Here is a 15629-nt window from a genome sequence, read left to right as displayed (position 1 = left end):
TATGACAGCTGTGTTCTTCCCTGACCCTTAAAGCTATGAGACCCTATGTTGAAGGTCTTCAGGTAAAAGAAATTAGTGTCTTGCTGTCCAGGTTAATTCAATGGAGATGGGGGAGGGTAAGCTGTGCCTTCTCACCTTCACTTCTTTCCTGATCCTCTATAAAGACTCCAATTGGGCATAATTTTGAAAACCTTTTAAATAAACTTCATTGATGTAAACTTACATATAAGAAAACACACCCAGGTTGGCTCCGGTTGCAGAGTTGAGTGTCCTGAGAGGTCAGATTGCCGTCAGACATGGCTCATGAACATGGACATAGTAAAATGGAACTTCCAGATTATAAACAATGGAAGATAGAAGGGACACCGTTAGAAACTGTCAAGAAGTTGGCTGCGCAAGGGCTAAGGGATCCATGGGGCCAAGATGAAGCTTGGAGATATATGGGTGGCTTTGCAAACAGTGGTTCCTTTATTGGTGCATTATTAAAAGGATTCAAGGATTCAAGTGGGGATTTGCTGCATTTGTGGGAGCTGTAGGAACCAAATATTATCTGCAGTCCCTGAATAAAGATAAGAAGCATCACTGAAGATAATACCTGGAGGTATCGTAGTGGTTTCTTAACTCTTCAGAATAAGATTTCTTCACTGTAGCCTACTTGTCTGGCTTGTCCCTTAAAGAATATTAGTAAGATTTAATAAAGTAAAATAATATATATGTAAAAAAACCCCACTTATTTTTGGTGTATAATTTTATGAGTTTTGGCAAACCTACATACCCCTCTAAGGCATAATTTGAAGCCAATGGCTTAATAGATAGGAAAACAATGAAATAAATGCACATGGGGGGGTCAACAGTATTTCATATTCACCTACATTTCTCTAACCCCGTGGGTGCAACATCGTCACATGTTAAGGCTCCTTTGCTATCAAACAATATTCAATATAATTTTACTTCGATTTCATAGGAGAAAACAACTTGGATTGAACAGAAAACAAAATGTGAAGTGAAGTGGAAAGAGAAAAAAATTGCTAGATTTCTTTTTTTTTAATTTTTATTTGAGTTCAGGGATACATGTGCAGAACGTGCAGGTTTGTTACATAGGCTAGATTTCAAATAATTTTTTTTTTCTGTATAACAAATATTAGCTCTTAAAAGTTCTTTGTAAAATTAAGAAATTTCGGAAGTAATGATGCTTTTTTTTGTGAACCACACATTTCAATTTTATACATTGATTGACTTCCACAAAAAATGAGGATTATCATACTTCCTCTCCTCACATTCCCCTCTCCTCAACTTTCATATTTTTATTTTTTTTAATTTATTTATTTTTGAGATGGAGTTTTGCTCTTTTCGCCCAGGCAAGAAAGAGTGCAATGGCGCAATCTTGGCTCACTGCAACCTCTGCCTCCTGGGTTCAAGTGATTCTCCTGCCTCAGCCTCCCGAGTTGCTGGGATTACAGGCACCCGCCACCACGCCCAGCTAATTTTGTATTTTCAGTAGAGATGGGGTTTCTCCATGTTGGTCAGGCTGGTCTCGAACCCCTGACCTTAGGTGATCCACCTGCCTTGGCCTCCCAAAGTGCTGGGATTGCAGACATGAGCCACCACCCCCGGCCTTCATATTTTTATTTTGACAAGTTTATAACATTAACATTGTCTTCAGTGGTAGTCCAACAGTTTTGTATTGATCTATATTTAAATTAATTTGGTGTTCACCGAAACCTTTTTTCTTTTTTTTAGATAGTCTCACTCTGTCATGATCTTGGCTCACTGCAACCTCTGCCCCCTGGGTTCAAGTGATTCTCCTGCCTCAGCCTCCTGAGTAGTTGGGATTACAGGCACCTGCCACCATGCCCGGCTAATTTTTGTAGTTTTAGTAGAGACAGGGTTTCACCATCTTGGCCAGGCCGGTCTTGAACTCCTGACCTCATGATCCACCCACCTTGGCCTCCCAAAGTGCTGAGATTACAGGCATGAGCCACCGCACCTGGCCCACCAAAACCTTTTACAGGGCTTCTGCTCCTTTATTTCTTTCTCGAAGTCTTCTCTTAATTGCCAGGATATCATCAAGTAGTTTCTCTGAGAGAGGCTCATGGACGCTGTGTTTCCTGATTTTTTTTCTTGTTTGGGAAATTCCTCTTTGCGCATGTGCGGGAACTTATTTGCATAAGATCCTTGGATTACACTCCATTAGCCATTGGTCCACTGTCTTCTGCCATTAAGTTCTGAGGTCAGCCTGTCCCCTGTATATAATGTGTTATTATTTGTCTGAATGCCTGAAGAATTCTTTATTTTTGAATTTCAATAGGTAGGTCAAGATATGTCTCAATATTGAATGTTCTATGTTGAAGTTGTTAGAAACACAACGTGTTCTTTAATTCTGCAGATTCACTTTTCTTTGTTTCAGGGATGTTCTCTTGAATATTTTTCTGTTCAATTTGTTGGGCTTTCTACTTCAGAGACACAATTCGTCATTTTATTACATCATCTTCATCTAGTTCTCACTTCTTTCTATCGTAGAAGAGGAAAAATAATTTTCTCTACCTTTCATAGTTCTTAGTGAGATTCTTATAATCAAAGATAGATTAACAAGAGAAAAACAGAAGTTGATTAACATGTATACCTCAGGTATACATGGGAGATACACAGAGAAATGAGTCAATCTCAAAGAAGTGGCTTTGAATTCAGCCTTATATACTATAGTTCACTGAAACAAACAGGTGTGGGGAAGGCCAGTTATGGAGAGGTAGCCAGGGAAAGCATGGGTAAACTAGGGTAAGGTTTGTTATGTGGATTTAAGTTGGTGCCTTCTCCATTGACAGGTCTTTTGTGATTCAGACTCATCCTCTCCTCCTGGTACAGAGAGAAGTCATCCTTACAAATGGAAATTTCCTTTCTATTTTCCTTACAAGATGGTAATTTGTTTTCAGAGCTAGTCCTTTGCTATCGTTCAAAATAATCCTTGCGCCAAAATGGCGTATTTTGGGGTGGCATATTCTGGTCTCCTACAGCCATATTTCAGATGTTATATTCTGGTCTCCTACACCACTTTATTTATTTATTTGAGACAGGGTCTCACTCTGCCACCCAGGCTGGAGTGCAGTGGTGCAATCTCGGCTCACTGCAGCCTTGACCTCCCAGGCTCCAGCAATCCTCCCACCTCAGCCTCCTAAGTAGCTGGGACTACAGGTGCACGCCACCACACCTGGCTAAGTTTTGTATTTTTTGGTAGAGACGGGGTCTTGCCATATTTCCCAGGCTAGTCTCAAACTTCTGGGCTCAAGTGATCCTCCTGCTTCAGCCTCCAAGTAGCTGGGACCACGCCCACCACACCCAGCTAATTTTTAAAATTTTTTGTAGAGACAGGGTCTTGCTATGTTGCTCAGGCTTGTCTGGAACTCCTGGTCTTAAGTGATCCTCTCTTCTTGGCCTCCCAAAGTGCTGGGATTACAGGTGTGAGCCACCTCACCTGGCCTAGTTTTTTTTTTTTTTTTTTTGAGACAGGATCTCACTCTGTCACCCAGGCTGGAATGAAGTGTTGCAATCATGGCTCACTGCAGCCTCTACCTCCCACCCTCGAGTGATCCTCCCACCTCAGCCTCCCAAGTACCTGGGACCACAGGTGAGAGCCACCATGCCCAGCTAATTGTTTTTTTTTTTTTTTTTTTTGTAGAGTTGGGGTCTTCCTGTGTTGTTCAGGCTGGCCTTGAATTCCTGGACTCAAAGCAATCCTCCCACCTCAGCCTCCCAGACTGTTGGGATTACAGTCATGAGCCACCATGCCCAGCCAATATGCAGGCTTGGTTAGACTATTTGGGCTCTGCTTTCCTGATATTTTGTTAAATATCTTATACCAGTTTTGTTTTGCCCAGTTGGAGGTTGTATCCTATTCTTAGGTTGGAATGGCTGAGTGGGGAGAAGGCATACTCTCAAGTTTAGGATTATTTAGTGAAGAAGTTAAGGACATGTCACCCTAAAAACATATGCTGCTTTGGCATGTTGTTTATTTTGAGCTGAAGGCACTTGAAAAACAGCAGAGGCAGGAAGAGCTCTCTGATCTACCCTTTTCTACGTAAGAACAGGCCATAAAATTCCCCATAAGAAAGGAGCCCTCCCTGTACAAGGAAGAGAAAAACATCCTTAACACCAGAGACTGGGAATCAGCACCGAAATGGATCTGTATAAACTTACTAAAGCAGCCCTTATCATCCACTAGTTTTATCTCCCTCCCCGTATATTTCCTAGTCACTTCCCCACAATTTACTGTCCCTAACCCAAACCCCTTTGTCTGGTCATCACTTCAAAAACTTATTATTGCTTTGACTAGAAGGTATAAAAGCTTTCTACTCTGTTCAACTTCTTTGGGTCTTCATACTCTTGTGAAGGGCTCCATGTGCATCTAAAAATTTAATAGAACTTGTATACTTTTATCCTATTAATCTGTCTTGTCAGTTTAAATCTTTTTTCTTTCTTTTTTTTTTTTTTTTTGAGATGGAGTCTCGCTCTGTCGCCCATGCTGGAGTGTAGTGGCACGATCTCGGCTCACTGCAAGCTCCACCTCCCGGGTTCATGCCATTCTCCTGCCTCAGCCTCTCGAGTAGCTGGGACTACAGGCGCCTGCCACCATGCCCGGCTAACTTTTTCTATTTTGTTTTAGTAGAGACGGGGTTTCACCATGTTAGCCAGGATGGTAGTGATCTCCTGACCTCGTGATCCGCCCGCCTCAGCCTCCCAAAGTGCTGGGATTACAGGCATGAGCCACTGCGCCCGGCCCTCAGTTTAATTCTCAGGCCTATTGGAGATCCTAGAGGGTGGAGGAGAATTTTTTTTCTCCCCAACAGTTCTGGTGATGAGGAGGGAATTTCATTGCTTGCCTTGGCTACTGTAGCTGAGAGATTTTGGGACCTTTGACAAAAGCCAGCAGAGGGTAGAAATTCTTACCACTTCAGTGTCCTAGATCTCTGCCTGCAGGGTCTGGTTGAAGCAAGACTGATGAGTCTCTTGTCTTTTTTTCTTTCTACGTTTACGTTAGCAGGAGAAAATATTTGTGTGAAGTCATTCTTAGAGTATGGCAACTTTGGCATTTTCTGTTTCAAGTATTCTTGTTTTCTATTTGATCCCATTCTTCCCAGAGATGGTCATTGTTTTCCTTTATCTTTATCTTTTGTGTCATATGCTACAAGGCAGAACCCAGCTCTAGGGCCTATAGTCCTGTGTTCGAGCTGGCCTCATGGACTGGTGAGTGCACGCTTCTCACCAGACTGGTGTCTGTTTAGACAACCTTTGTTGTGAGTCCCTGAAGCAAAAACAAGATGAGATTCTTCTTTTACTTGTTTTATGTCCTGAAAGCTTGGCTTTGTGACCAGTGAGAATATTCTCTCTGGGCCCCACTAGCTCAGGGGAGTAAGTGTTGGCTTGCCTTGTGTCAGGTGGCCGGCCTACAGGCTGGAAGCCTGAGACACGTGATGACAGGTAGCATTCTCTTTGTTTGAACATGCCAACTTCCAGGGGAGGTCCCAGTCCATAAGGGGCCTTTGCTGTCTCAATCTTCTTTGTCTTATTAGTACTGGGAATATCCCATCCTAGAGTTGCCCACCTGGTGCTACAGATTAGTGGGTCTATGGCTGGAGATGTCCCACGTCTTGTGAGAGACCAGAGGCAGCATTTCCACAAACACAGTTCTCACTGCTGGTGACAGCAAAGGTCTTTGCTTTCCTAGGCCACCTCTGGTGTGAACTTTTTAGGATCATGTGGGTGCATCTTCTACACTCACTCTAGGGATGCCTCTTGCATCCATGGTGAAGATTTATTCTAAGCCTGGAAAGTTATTTTACAGTCTTTCCATGAAAAGGTTTATTGGTTTGAGCTGCTATTGGAATAAACACATTCTTGGAGATCCTGTTTGTCAATGGCCAGACGATGGGTCCTTTGAAATGGAAAAACTTCCCCATTTGAAAAAAATTTTGTCATCCAAAACAACTGTCCTATTGGCACTGCGGGAAGATCACATTGTAAAGAGGACGTAGAGGAGGGTAACAGCGAGCTTTAGGGATGAACAGATTTAGAACAAAAGTTAAAGTCCACACACACTACAAATCCTCCTTCTCCATCCACCTATACTTCCCTTTACCCCCAACGGCCTGTCCCTGACCCTCCAGAAGATCTTTTGGATCTCTGGGCCCCTGGCTTGAATCCCCCTCCTCAAAATACAGCCCCATCTCTTCAGCAAAATCCTTTAACTTGTAAAACTTTTCCAACTTTTTAGAAAATCCCTTAAACATTCAGCTGCCTGCTTTAACTTCCCTTTCCTGGGAAGATTACAGAGCACGCTCTGGCCTGGTCTCCAGGCCTGGGGTAGACAGGTTGCCTGTGTAAATGCTGATAGCCAGGAAGTAAATCTGGCCCAGGCTCCAGGAAGACTCCTCCTACTTCTCAGGTTCTGCAAACTCCGTCAACTCCAGACCTTACTGTGCCGTGAATGTTATACTGGATCCCTACCACAAAGAATTTGTCTCCAGACAGCAGTAGACCCTTTATTTTATTTTAAAAAATGTATATATTTTTTGAGACGGAGTTTCGCTCTTGTTGCCCAGGCTGGAGTGCAGTGGTGCAATCTCAGCTCATTGCAACCTCCACCTCCCGGGTTCAAGTGATTCTCCTGCCTCAGCCTCCTGAGCAGGCACGTGCCGCCACGCCTGGCTAATTTTGTATTTTTAGTAGACACGGGATTTCACCACGTTGGCCAGGCTGGTCTTGAAATCCTGACCTCAGGTGATCCGCCGGCCTTGGCCTCCCAAAGTGCTGGGATTACAGGTGTAAGCCACCATGCCTGGCCTAAATATTTTTTATTAGTACAGATATATGGGGTAGTGTGAAATTTTGTTATGTATATATAATGCATAGTGATCAAGTCAGTATTTAGGGTGTCCCTCCCATCTCCTGGGTACAAAACATTTTTGTTAACTACGCTCACTCTACTCTGCTATCAAACCTTGGATTTCTTTCTTCTGTCTAATTGTGTGTTTGTACTCTTTAACTCACTTCTCTTCATCATCCCTCTTCCTCCCACTCAACCTTACCAGTCACTGTTATTTATCTTTTCACATTCTACCTTCATGTGATCAAATTTTTTAGCCCCCACATATAAGTGAGAACAGGCAATACTTGTCTTTTTGTGCCTGGCTTATCTCGCTTAAGATGATGATCTCCAGTTCCACCCATGTGGCTGTAAATGACAGGATTCCATTCTTTTTTATGGCTGAGTAGTACTCCACTTGTGTGTGTATAACACATTTTCTTTATCCATTCATCTGTTGATGGACATTTAGGTTGATGTTGTATAGCGGGAGATCTTTTAAATTACAAAGCCGTTTGGTCCCCACTTTCAGACGTTTAGAGAGAAGTTAGAAGGATTGGTAGCCACTCATAATCCCACGCACAGGGACCTCAACTGGCCACTAAGATGTGTTCTTCCCACCTGTGATGATACTGTAGTTATTAGACAGGCCAGATGGACTCTAGGCGAACCAACTCTTCCCGACCCACCTCCACCCAGGAAATAAATGGCTGGAGCTACTTCTAGACCCTGCTGCAAGTGACCAGGAAATGGCTCAGCTAGAGGCCAGTATTCCATGCCTAATGGAGGTGATGAAAGAGGCCTTTCTCCCTAAGGTGAATTGGCCTCAGGTTGAAGCATGCACTCAAAGGAAGGAGAGTCTCCTAAGGCTTTTATGGAATACTTTATACAAACTTTTAAAAGCCACACTGCATTAAACCAGAAAGCCCCAGAACATAGAAATCTTTTAATTTCTGGCTTGGTTGGAAATCTTCTCCCTGATATAAAGAGGGAAATTCAAAATTGTGTGGCTGCCTGGGTGAGTCAGTCTCTGAGTGTTATTATAGAAGCAGCTATGCAATTCTTTGAAAATAGCTTGCAGAAAATAAGAAAAAAATTAAAACAAACAGCTCTGCCTTCTAAATCTAGTATTTACAGAAACAAAGCTATGACTCTAACAGTAACTCAAAATCCCCTCATTTTTCTTACCAACCACAGTGCCTGCCTTGTTTGCCTCCAGATGTCTGCAGATATTTAAAAAACCAGGACACTGGAAAAACAACTGTCCTGCACTTCAAAGAAAGATGAAGAAGAAAGAAAAAGTGGGGTCTGTAGATCCCACCATCCTCAGAAGTTCCATTTTGCCCTTCTGAGGGATAATACCCTATTAATTGATGGGGTCAGCTGATCCTCAGCCACACCCCCACACCCATCATTAAACTTTAAGCAGAGGCTTGGGAACTGGATTTCTTAATTAACACTGGTTTGACTTCTTCTACCGTAACACCCAGAGGATTTATTTTTACCTGTCGCCTCTGATTCTATTTAAGTTGTCAGAGTCTGTGGGCAACCTATTTCACTGCCCATGTCTTAGGCCATCCCCATATTCTTAGGCCCTCTCAACATTGTGCTTTTCTAGTTTCTGACTCCTTACCGGCAAATCTTTCCAGAACAGATTTTTAATGCAAGTTTAATGCAAGCATATAATGTAATGAGAAAGATGTTTTTATTTTCCTGCCCTCAGAACAAACCTAAAACTTTCTACTTTCCTTAATGGAAACCCATCTCAATTTAAAATCCTCTGAAGAGGATGCAATCTTAAAAGATGCCTGAACTAGTCTTTGGGCCTCACATGCAAATGACACTGGCTTGCTACTAAGCACAGGGCCTGTGCACATCGCCTGGGAAAGAAACAAGCCTTTCCCACCAGTAGCCCACAATCTTCTCTTATGAGATGCAACGCGAGGAATCAAACATATAATCGACTCCTTTTTACAGCAGGGTGGTGGTGTCTTTATTTCTTCACCCTGTAGCACCCCAAGCTTGCCAGGAAAGAAAGAAGAGAAATTTGATTCAGATGGGGGTGGGAAGGAGGATGGGGGAATCACTTCTATCCAATTGTACAAGATCCAAGAGCCAAAAGCAACTCCTTTGTAATTCCTTGCTACCCTACCCCATAGTCACTAATCCAGCTACCATTCTTACCTCAATTCCTGCTGACACAGGCTGGTTTACAGTAACTGACCTCTGCTCGATTCCATTGCACCCTGACTAGACATTTCTCTTTGCATTTACATATAACAGAGACAATTAACATGGACTCACAGACCTGAGGGATATCGTGAGTCTCCCTTAATACTTTCCCAGGTCTTCAAAGCCCACTTAGACTCTTTAGCCCTTAGCCAGGGCTCCACTCTTGTGCCATATGCTGATGATCTCCTCTGAGCCTTAATATTAGCATTGTTCATACCCACTGCCCTTGGCTTACCTAATTTTGACAAATCTTTTCACCTGTATTGCCATAAAAATAATGAGATTGCTGCAGGTATTCTAGGACAAATTTTTGGATCTCAAATATGTCCTGTAGCATATTTCTCATGTCAGTTAGACCCTGTGGTAGCAAGTATGCCCTCATGCCTGTGTGCAGTTACTGCAGCTGCCACCCCAATTGGCAAAGGCAGTACTCTTATATTAGAATCCTCCATTTACCTCTATGTTCCCGCTACTATGTCTGTCTGCTTTCTTATAAGTTTATAAAACACAGCACCTCTCTACATGATGACCGACTACTTCAGAAAAGCCCTGTTAACCATCCCTCCATCACGTTACATCACTGTAACACTTTAAATCCAGTTACTCTACCACCTCTCCCTGCTGATGAAGAGCTTCATTCCATTTCTCATCGTTGCCTTGACACTGTAGAAATGGTCTCAAAGCCATGAGCGAACCTCTTAGCTACCCCTTTGGACAACCCAGACTTACTTCTATTTTGTGATGCTCTTGTAGATGAAATGTCCAAGGAAACATAACAACTGGCTAGTTTTCCCACATGAAACACTTGAGGTGTGCTCTTTGCTCATTGTAAGATCAGCCCAAGCTGCTGAACCGATAGCTGTCACTCAAGTTTGCACACTGGCAAAAGAAAAAATGGCCACTCTTTACAATGACTGTAGATATGGCTTTGGAGTCTGCCATACTGTTGGCATAATCTGGAAATGCCTTGAATTTTTAACTTCTGCTGGTGCTTCTATTGCCAATGGGCATATAATTGTTGATCTATTACAGGCTATTTTCCTCCCTACTAAAATTGCTGTTGCTTATTGTTCAGCCCATACTAAGGAGTCTGGTATTGTATCTCTTGGGAACAATAGGGCTGACAAGGCTGCTAAATACACAGCCAAAAATGTGCCACCTTTTTTTTTTTATATCTAGTTTCTAAATCTGCCTTTATCTCTAGCTGATACTATTGATTATCAGGCAGATGCTCCATGATCTGAAAAGACAAATGGATACAAAAGCATTCAAAACAATGATCAGATGGATTATACATTGGGCCAAAAGGATTTCCTACGGCCCCCATTCTTTCACGCTTTTGGCTTGCACTTTTCTCCCATCAAATGGGATGTATGTGCAGATGGAGGATAGTTAAGGACCTAAAAGATAAATGGAGGCCGGGTGCGGTGGCTCATGCCTGTAATCCCTGCACTTTGGAAGGCCGAGGTGGGTGGATCACCTGAGGTAAGGAGTTCGAGACCAGCCTGGCCAACATGGTAAAACCTCATCTCTATTAAAAATACAAAAAATTAGCTGAGAATGGTGGCAGGCACCTATAATCTCAGCTACTTGGGATCCTGAGGCAGGAGAATTGCTTGAACCGGGAGGCGGAGGTTGCAGTGAGCCGAGATTGTGCCATTGCACTCCAGCCTGGGCAACAACAGCGAAACTCCGTCTCAAAAAAAAAAAAAAAAAGATAATTGGTTCTGCCCTGGCACCCACAAAATTTCTGACCAAATTATTTCCCAGCATACTGCTTGTAAATCTCACCAAATTTCTGTAGGAAACCAATATTCCTCGGGAAGTCCTTGAGGCCTACATTGCCTCTTGTGGCACTCCAAGTGGATTTCATAGATCTACCTCCAGCTTTAGGCTATTCTCATTGTTTGCTTATTGTTTCTATGTTTAGTGGATAGATTGAATGCCATCTGACTAGATGTGCTGATGCCACAACAGTGGTGAATAAATGAATAAGATTATTCTTTGTTTTGGCATTCCTTTATGAATTGAGTCAGACCAAGGAATTCATTTTATAGCAGAAATAAACCACTTGCTTGCAAAAACTTTGGGATACTCATTAAAATTTCATACTCTGATCATCCCTTATCCTCAGGGCAAGTGGAACAGAAAAATCTAGACATAAAAAGGACTTTGGGGAAAGAAGCACTGGAGGGACTGGGTTGTTTTCACTGCCCTAGTGAGCATGCGCTTGTGTGTGGTGTGGGGAGGGCTTTAGAAGCTGAGGCGGCTGGTGCTTCGTGGGGGTGGGGGAACCACAGTCCACCAGAAAAAGCAGATAAAGTAGAAGTTCCCCCACATCTTTAAAAAAAAGATTTTATTTAAAAATTTTTTAGAGATAGGGTCTTGCTCTGTCACCCAGGCTGGAGTGCAGTGGTGTGACCTTGACCTCCTGGGCTCAAATGATCCTCCTACCTCAGCCTCCCAAGTAATTAGGACTACAGGCACGTACCACCACACCCAGCTAATTATTTTATTTTTTGTACAGATGGGGGTCTTGTTATGTTGCCCAGGCTGGTCATGAACTCTTGCTGCCTCGGCCTTCCAAACTGTTGGGATTACATGCCCATGTGAGCCACCATGCCCAGTCTCCCACGCTTTCTTAATCAAGTCTTCAAGTAACAGAAGCCTCACCTTCGTATGGAGACAAGTGGTGAGTTACTGGCCCATCTGAATGACTTACTGTTTGTTCATTGATTAGCAGAAGAGTCCAGGACAGATGCCTGTGAGAATAAATGTGGAGTCATCAAAAAGGAGCATGTATCGGCTGCAGCACAGGGAATTCTAAAGAACAGAGACTCAAAATGGACACATTCTTGAAAATTGTATGATGCATTATCTTAGATGGTAACAGGTTGTAAAAGCACTTTTTATGAATCAGCTAATATTGTGAATTATTAAAATATTAGCTAGTTAAAAACAAAAAACTTTAGGAAAATTCTGTCAAGAGACTGCACTGAAATGGCCAGAAGTGTTCCCCTAAATACATAAAATCTGTAATACTTGAAACAGAAGGCATGAATTAACCCCTTTGGAAACAATACTTGGTTGTCCTATGCCTACTGGTATCTCTAAGCCTTCTATTCTTGAACTGAGTGAGCCATTATGGAGACTTATGTGAACAATTTGATGCTGTGACTAGTTATATACAGGAACTGACTAGTATACTTGGAGCATATCAACAGGTAAAAATGACACAGCCTCTGCCAACTGACAATGCTTGCCATCTCTTTTGACCAGGAGATCTATGTACATCAAGGTTTTTAGAAGACATTACCTAGCTAGGAAGGACCTTATGAAGTACTGCTAACAACTTATGCCGCGATCTAAATAAAATAAAAATCCTCATGGATTCCTGCAAGCCATGCCAAGCTAGGTCAGCACTCTTAGGACAATTGAGAGACCCCAGATCAGCACTCTCAGGACAATTTGGAAGACCATCCCTGCAAGCGACCTTAAGGTAAGGATTTCCAGGGTTAATCCCCAGGCTCAGAAAGCAGACAGCATCATGAAGTAGACAGTTTTTTCCCAGAGTCATTAAGAAACTTCACTTCCACCGATTTTCTCCCCCATTATGTCTCCCTACTCCAAAACAAAAACAAAAATACCTTTTCCTTTTAATGAAGACTTCTTTTCTTTGGCCATTTATTTAAAGGCTGACTGGAGACTGTGCATCTCAATCTATCCTATTTTCACTCTGATTCTCCACTATGGGCTCTCTTCCAAACTCTATTATGCTTTTCTAAACTCTTCCTGTTTTCTCAACAGGCCAAGCAGAAACCTAACATCCTCCTACACCAGTTTCCCAAACCCTGGCATATTAGTTAATCAGATTGCTGGCTATGTCCAACATCTAGATCACACAAAAGAACCTGAACTAAGCCAGGCACGATGGTTCATGCCTGTAATCCCAGCACTTTGGGAAGCCGAGGTGGGTGGATCACTTGAGGTCAGGAGTTCGAGACCAGCCTGGCCAACATGGTGAAACCTTGTCTCTACTAAAAATACAAAAATTAGCCACCGTGGTGGTGCATGCCTGTGATCCCAGCTGCTTGGGAGGCTGAGGCAGGAGAATCGCTTGAACCCAGGAGGCAGAATTTGCAGTGAGCCAAGATTGAGCCACTGTACTTCAGCCTGGATGACAGAGCAAGACTCCATCTTAAAAAAAAAAAAACCCCGAACTAATTTTAATTCCTTCCAAGGAATGACAGGTACTTGCAAGAAGCTGGTAGACCAAGACTGGAAAATAGATCTATGACAAGATATGGCATTTATCACCAAGAAAACAATGTCACTCTACTTCTCCTCTTGGTGAGTTACTTGGATATGGAAAAACTTTCCGGGAAGCTCAAGGACTGTCCTTTGCTCAGGTAAAGTCATTAGAAGGGAATTTTCCCCTTTGTCTTGAAAACAGGAGTGGTGCTGGGCCTTTCCTGTGTGACATACCAAGGCAAGACATATCCTGTGGTTTGATTTCACAGGCAGCATCCTCAAGCCTCTTATGAAGGTCATAAATGGTCCTGACACTGACTCTTACGGTACAGACACTTGTCAAATTACCAGATGTTACAGCTGAACCACAAGCCACCCTTGTGTAATCTGGGGTAGCTCATCTGCTTTCCACATTAGGCTGCCAAGCAAGCTGGTGACCCATGAAAGCTGGTTGGTGGCATAATTTGAAGACCTGAGAACCAGAGAGCCAATGGTGTGGATTCCACTGTGGATTTAAAGACCTGGGAACCAGGAGTACTGAGGGCAGGAGAAGATAAATGCCTCAGCTCAAGCAGTCAGGCAGAGGGAGTGAATCCTTCCTTTCTCTACTCGGGCCCTCAATGGATTGGATGGTGCACATTCACATTGGGGAGGATAATTTCCTTTACTCAGTCTGTCAATTCAAATGCAAATCTCTTCTGGAAATACCCTCACAGGCACACCCCAGAAGTCATATTTAACCAGATATTTGGGCATTCCATGATCAAGTGAAGGTGACACATCAAATTAACTGTCACAGGATCTGACAAAACTTTTCTTAATATCTCTTATTTAAGTGGCAGGATGGAGGTCTGTGTACTGGGTTATTCAGCAATTAAGAGGACCATAGCTGGTTGGTTAGCCATTTCCTTAAGATAAATGGATGTTCTTTAAATCAGAGGAAAGCCTGGTTACAACGATTGCTTCTGACCCTACCCTGTGCAATTCTTTGAGTCTGGAGAAGCACAAAAGACTATCTAAAAAAGTGTGTAGCAGCAGAAACCTGGAAATGTAAGCTCACTGGATGGCAAAATCATTACTTGAGAGAGATGATTCTCAATTGATGAGCCCAAATTAACAAAGTGAAAATTTAAATATTATATATATATATATATATATTTTTTTTTTGAGACAGGGTCTTGCTCTGTTGCCCAGGCTAGAGCGCAGTGGCAAGACCTCTGCTCAGGGCAGCCTCAACTTTCCAGGCTCAGGTGATCCTCCCACCTCAGCCTCCTGAGTTGCTGGGATTACAGGTGTGTGCCACCATGCCTGGCTAAGTTTTTAATTTTTTTTTTAGAGATGGGGATTTGCGATGTTGCTCAGGCTTGTCTCAAACTCCTGGGCTCAAGTGATCCACCTGCCTTGGCCTCCCAAAGTGCTGGGATTATGGCATGAGCCATTGTGCCTGGCATATAATAGATATTCATAATTTAGGTGGTCCAGCATCCAAACCCTTTTATTTATTTATGTATTTAATTTATTTATTTATTTATTTATTTTGAGACAGAGTCTTGCTATGTCACTCAGGCTGGAGTGCAGTGGTGCGATCACAGCCCACTGTAGCCTTGATCTCCCAGGCTCAAGCGATCCTCCTACCTCAGCCTCCTGAGTAGCTGGAACTACTTGTGTGCACCACCACTCTTGCCTTTTTTCTTTGTAGAGACTAGGTCTCACTGTGTTGCCCAGGTTGATCTTGAACTCTTGGACTCAAGTGATCCTCCTGCCTTGGCCTCCCAAAGTGCTGGGATTACAGGTTTGAGCCACTGTGCCCAGCCTAAACTCACTTTATACGTGCATATATTACTTGCAAAGTATTCTAGCTTCTATGTGGAATGTTGAGAACTGAAATACTTGAGGATATTTTGCATTTGTGAGAAATAAAAATATTGAAGGTAATTAAATCCTTTTGTTAGCCTGTATTAGGTTGGTGCAAAAGTAATCACAGTTTTTGCCATTGAATGTAATGGCAAAAACCGCAATAACTTTTGCACCAATCTAATATATAAACTGGTTCTACAACTCCCAGGATCCATTGGTATCAAGAATTGAGAGAAGTTGTGGGGAAATGGAGGCCTTCTCACCTTTAACTCTCCTTGGCACAGCACAAAGGACCAAGGCTTCTCCCTGGGAAATACAATCTGGGTACTCAGTACTGGCAGGATTTAGAGTCAAACAAGAGCTTCATTCAGGCTAATGAAAGTTGGTACAAGTAGTATTGCCATAAGGATTCCTCTGACTACTGAGCGTGCAT

General features: G+C 42.8%; 1 pseudogene; it reads left to right on the top strand.

The window, feature by feature from the left end:
• The first annotated feature begins 249 nt into the window (after positions 1-249).
• LOC116456281 (NADH dehydrogenase [ubiquinone] 1 beta subcomplex subunit 3-like) lies at positions 250-586 on the top strand (annotated as a pseudogene).
• The last annotated feature ends 15043 nt before the right edge of the window (positions 587-15629 follow it).

This window comes from Hylobates moloch, unplaced genomic scaffold, assembly GCF_009828535.3.
Source record: "Hylobates moloch isolate HMO894 unplaced genomic scaffold, HMol_V3 SCAFFOLD_16, whole genome shotgun sequence".
Classification (NCBI taxonomy): Eukaryota; Metazoa; Chordata; class Mammalia; order Primates; family Hylobatidae; genus Hylobates; species Hylobates moloch.
This window is presented reverse-complemented; position numbering and strand designations above follow the sequence as displayed.